At 43.0% G+C, this 6,017-nt stretch overlaps 1 non-coding gene across 1 annotated transcript; it reads right to left on the reverse strand.

Moving 5' to 3' along the window:
- Positions 1–3,222: 3,222 nt before the first annotated feature.
- Positions 3,223–3,295, reverse strand: TRNAE-CUC (transfer RNA glutamic acid (anticodon CUC)). Its single transcript has one exon. It is a non-coding gene; the product is annotated as a tRNA-Glu (tRNA).
- Positions 3,296–6,017: the final 2,722 nt, after the last annotated feature.

Genomic DNA, 6,017 nt, shown 5'->3' on the forward strand with positions numbered 1-6,017 from the left:
TATAAGAGAGGACACTTCTCTCTAACAGCTACCTAATAACAACCTAAATTAACCCCCCAAAACCCCCAAACCCCCCCCCCCCCATTTCAAAAAAAAAACAAAAACCCCAGCCCCTGAAATGCTGACGCGTGGATGCCTATTGGTCCCGGTTGGTGTCACCAACCGGGACCAAAGGCCCTCCGTCCTGGGCTGGCCGCAGCGGCCACGTGGAGGACCTTCTGTCCCGGTTCGTGTAAGAACCGGGACTAAAGGCCAAGGGCATTAGTAACGACCTTTTAGTCCCGGTTCACAAACCGGGACAGAAGGCCCTCACGAACCGGGACAATAGGCCCTTTTTCTACTAGTGTTTGCAGGGAAAAGACCAATGGAGGATGACTATGCAGCAGCGTATCTTCCTATGGACATTATGTACAAGATCCCTGGGCACATCTCTGACCCAACCTCCCTTGCCCGCGTCGCTTCGTCCTGCAAGTTCTGGCGCGATCTCATCAAGGACCCGACCTTCCTTGGTCGCCTTAGCAGGCGGCACCGCGACCATGGCTTCACCCCATCTCTCCTTCTCGGCTTCTTCTACCAGGACAATGAGAGGACTTCCCTAGACCTCTTGAAGTATCAAATTGACAAAACACGCTGTTTGGCACCAAGCTTCGTGCGGATATCTGAATTGTCACAATTTGTTGGCAGCAAATCTGCTTGCAATGCTATCAAGCCACTATCCCTTGAGACCTTCATCCCAGGTCTTGGTGCAAGCCTCAACTTCTATAAGCCCGTTGCATCACAAGACAACTTCCTGGTCCTCCGTCGCCTGTCGAAAGACGCCAATGGTCACATGAATGATGAGTTATGTGTCTGCAATCCTCTCACTGGTGAAACCTTTGAGATTCCTAGCCACTTGTATGTACCTCCGGACCATTATGTCTTGTTTGTCACCAAAGAGGTCGACATTGATGGACGCATATCCCACTCCTTCCAACTGTCTGGCATTTTTTGGATGAAAAAGGCAAAGCGTTTCATCAGTGTGTGCTGCAGCTCGAAGACTGGAAGATGGATGATCTCTTATGAATTTCCTGAGCTAATGCCTGGCCATTACTTGGTGTCATCCTCAGCCGCTGCTTCTGGCAGTGTCATCCATTGGCTCTGTGGTACTTTGGAACAAATGTCGCTCACCCACGTTGCCACACTGCATATTGAAAATATGGGGCTGTCATACCTGGAGCTCCCACCTGAAGCAAATCACGTCAAGATACCAGTGCTGGCGAATTCAGCTGATGGGGGGATTTTATTGCTCTTCGTGCAAGGCCTTCAGATGTCACTCTGGAAACACATCAGTATGCTTGGCAGTGGCAGCAGCAGCTGGGTGCTTTCTGAAAGGATTGACTTGAGAAGTTCCTTGCCTAAGCAGGTGGCAGCCTTGGGGATCAGGGCAAAGGTCAGGTTGGAGATGTTCCGAGGCAAGAGTGGGGCGGTGGTGCTCAGGGTTGTTGGAGAAGGCCTCTTTATGTTCAGCCTCGACGATAGGTCGATGAGGAAGATTGACAGTGCAAGTGTGACCAAGAAATACTTCCTCTGCCCATATGAAATTGATTAGCTGACCTGCCTTGCAATCACAAACCTCGTCGTCGATGGCTCGTTGTTGCTGGATGTAGAACGTAAAAAGGCTCAAGACAGATGGAGGACATTAATGGGAATGAATTTGGGGGCGAATGGGGCATCTTAATGGCTAGGAACAGCGTCAGTCCGGCTTGTTTGTAACACAACAACCATGAATTCTACTATTGTTGGACGTGTTTTCTTTTCTATGATCATCATAATAATGAGCGGTGACTATCAGTTGTTTTTTTGAGGGAACTACGGCGGGCAAAAGCCAGCCTGAACTCATTTATTAATTTTAAAGTTTAAAAAAGAATATATACAGAGGGAGGGGCAAAGGAAAAGAGGGAAACATCAAATAAAAACTACTATGCTACATCTAGCCGGGACAACATGATTCCCCAGTCGATCAGAATTTGTTTGCGATTCTTCTTTCCACATCGATGGGCCCAAAGAAAGAGGTCTTGCGATGCCCGCCGAAGAACGCAGCCCAAAGACTCATCTTCTTGCTTGAAAACTTTAGCGTTCCTTCTATTCCACAGGCTCCAGAGGATGGACATAGTAACCGTATTGCGAAATTTGCAAGCAGGTGAACGCCCTTGCAAGTCTTGGATGGAAGAACAATCTGAAGGGTTGATGTTTAGCGAGTCCACTGTCATCCAAGCTTGAGCGGCAACATGGCAGTGAATTAGCAATTGGGAGGTAGACTCCGTTTCCGAACAGAAAGGGCAGGTATCGGAGTCCGTTAGGTCCCTCCGGAAGCGACGCTCGTTGGTAAACAGTCTTCCTCGATGCGCCAGCCAGATAAATAACCTACACCGATTAGTCGCATAGTTCTTCCTCCAGATGAATTCAGAGAACTGATCATCCGGCCGAGATGAGAAAGCAGCTCCATACGCAGAAGCAATAGAAAGAGGCTTATCGTTGATCCTGCATAAACGGTTATCCGGTACCTGCGGCATCAAGTTAACTGTGGCTAAAACAGTACGCAGGCAAAGAAGCTCGTTAGTAGCAGCGATGGTCAGACGTGGTTGTAAGGAAAGACGAAGATCCTCCGCCGAAAGTGACTATCAGTTGTTACTTCAGTCCCCCACAGTTTTTCTTAGGGAAGCTGTGTCCTGTTGAAATCCAAGGTTATCTTTCCTAAGTTGTGTTTCTTTTTTTTATATCAAATATAAGTTGTGTTTGACCCATGTGTTTGTCTTTGCATCTGAGCTGGTTGGCCGTTTTTGCTAAAGGGATGTTAGCATATCATTTACCTGTACCATGCCAGAACAAATATTCAGGATTTCCACACGATATCGTTACAAGCTTCTTCAGCCCATTGTTTTTCTTCATAAGTTTCAGGGTTAGTGTTGGGTTAGTCAGAGAGGCATGTACAGTCAACAGGCCAGCTTGTTTCACATCAACTGAATTTTCCCCTGGACTGTCTGATCTACTGAGTGCTTGCAGGTTTGTTCAGTTCAAAGGATCTATGGGCAGTAAAGGTTAGGGGCAGTCCACAAATCATGTTCGAAACAACTTAAAGCTAAGTGTTTGTAGCATATCGCCTTTGTTCACAAAAGGTAATAAGAACACAATACATGGGACATCATCAAAAGTTAAATTATTATTAGAAGAATAAAAATGGAATTCCGTCGCCGGGACTTGAACCCGGGTCTCTCGGGTGAGAGCCGAGTATCCTAACCACCTAGACTACGACGGATTTGTGGTTGTTTAATGTAAATGCTGGTAATTAATTAAATTTAGACTAAAATACATTCGATGTTCGCTTGAGGTAGCAAGAACGTGTGGCATTAGTCGTTACTAGAAGGGCTGGGCGCGCTTTGCCGCGCCATTGAATTAGTTGGGATTCATAAATTTCTTTACTCACTCTATTTCAAAATATATGGTGTATTACTTTTTTGAAAACTCAAACCTCTTTAAATTTGAGCAAATCTGTAGAGAAATATATTAAAATTCATAATATCAAAGCGGTGTTATTAGATTCATCATGAAATGAATTTCATATTTTTTGTTTAATATTGTGGATGTCGATATTTTTGGCTCTGAACTTGGTTAAAGTTAAAGAAATTTGACTTTCCAAAAAACTAATAACCCTTATATTTTGAAATTGATGGAGTATTTAGTTTGGCTGGCGGGGGAGATGATGGAGTGTGTTTTATGTTTATTTATAATGCGGTTATTTGGTGGGCCTTTCGCGGTGTGTTCTGTGTTATCCACTAATCAACCCATATTTATGTGGGGATATTTTTTTCATCGGTGGTTGCATGTACTATATTCGTGCTATAGTATCACATGGTGGCGCTTTTTTCTAGGTGATTGCAGTCTACGAGGGGTTGATACGTTTTTATAGGATGGTTGGTACTGATTGATTTGAAAAATCATTGGCCTGGTCGAAATCGTTACCCAAATCCAAAATTCAATACCTCAATATCGAATGAACGAGCTTGAAAATTAGGGAACACAAAGAATTAAAATAAATAAATGAGAGAGCTCCGGGAGAATTTGTTGACCCAGTGAAAATCGAGTGACCCAATTCTAAATTGAAGCCTCAATTAATTGTGAAGATTTAAAAATTAAGAAGCATAGTGTATTGTATAAAAAATAAAATGAGAGAGTTTTGAGAAATTATTGACCCGGTCAAAATTGGGTAACCAAATCCCAATTGGAGACCTCAATTGATTGTGAGGCCTCCAATCTTAGGGAGCTTAGTGATATAGTATATTTAACTGACCGATTAACATGATCAAAGGAATAAGATGTATAGTTGGCACCTTAGTCTTGATGTCGCTCAACACTGCCCCAATGGGCGATCGGTTCTCAGCTTTTGAGACTTGAGGTTTATTAGGATGAGAATCGAGCAATCGTAGCAAAGCACAGCCGAGCACAGGAAAAAAATGCCCACAAGAAAAAACAAACCTTAAACGCCTGTTACCTTTTCCCTTTTTTTGTTATTTTTTTGTTTGAGATAGCTTACCAGGTTGGCCACTTGGAGCCGTTGTCGGTTGCTAAATCACTCAAAACCCCACAAAAGTGTAGTACTCCCTCCTAATATTCATCTTAAGCAAGTGGAGATGATTCCCCCGTTCATCATCCATTGTTTTAGGTAAATGTTAAAATGTTTAAAATATGATGTCAGTTTTTTAGGGTTTGCCAGCGGGCATCCAGATATGCCATAATGAAAACAGATAAATTTGTCATGTTATTGTGTAAGATTTGTCATGTTCTAAAGTAAAAATGGTCATACCGTAAAGAAAGAAGTGAAAATGGCCATATTGATGTAAAAAGTTGTCAGAAAAATAGCCATGCTGCGGCGAGCAATTGCCATGTGCTCGATCGGGGTTGGGATTCTTGTTATAAGAGTAGTACTGGTATTCAACATATATCCTTTGTTAAGAAAATTAGAAGTTATGTCGTAAAGAATGAACTTGTAATTTCTTATACCCTTCTCGTGAAAAAAAAAGAATTTCTTATACCCACAAGCTACACTGTGATGCCACTATTTATACCATTCTTTTAACAAGACTCCTCTGCAAGTTGCACCGCAACTCTCGGGTGGGATCGTGCTAACGACCGTGGGTGCTTTGATCAGAAGCAAGGCAAGAACCTTCTGGTTTTGCACCAAAAGAACCAAACCCAGCCCCAACCCAACTGGAAAGGCCAAACGCTTCCCGTTTCTCTCCACCGCATGCAAACTATGGTGTTGGTGGATCCACACTTCTAGATTGTTGGCACCCACTTGGTGACTGCCCACGCTGCTTGCTTCCTACCTCGACTTGCCAAAGCCTCTACGGTCATCACCCTCTCCGCGTTGCACATTGGCAACCTCCTCCTTGGCCACCTAATTTTCTTATTTAATAAGTCTTAACTATTGTCAAAAGAACCAATTCAACAATAGAGAAAAAAAATGTAGAAATAATTTTTCTTATTTTAAAAGTAATATTCATCTCATATTTTAAAACTTTTACCCACGTATGGAAAAAATATTCATATTTTTTTAAAGTTCATACATTTCAAAATAGTTGTTCATGTGTGTTAGAATATATGTCCATGGTCTTAAAAAGTTTTTTTGCATTTTCCGCATAAAAACAAAACAAACAAAAAAAGCAAAACACAGAAAAAATGATAGAAAGAATCAGAAAATCCTCCTGATCTTATTGGCTCGGCCACACAACTGGGAGTTGGGACATAAGCATAGCTCCACGTTGTGACATGAGGGGCAAATAGGATACCCGGGGAAAATTGGGTGATTCCTATCTAACGCTCAACTTGTCAAAATGTCGACAAAGGCATAGCCCCCCTTACTTGTCACTGTGAGCGGCAAATAAGACTCCTGGGGAAATTTGGATGATCCCTATCTGATGCTCGACTCATAAAAAATGTCGACGCATGGAGTGCTCCCGTCATGGACATCCCATTTTAGG

The sequence above is a fragment of the Triticum aestivum genome, chromosome 5D, assembly GCF_018294505.1.
Source record: "Triticum aestivum cultivar Chinese Spring chromosome 5D, IWGSC CS RefSeq v2.1, whole genome shotgun sequence".
NCBI classification, from domain to species: Eukaryota; Viridiplantae; Streptophyta; class Magnoliopsida; order Poales; family Poaceae; genus Triticum; species Triticum aestivum.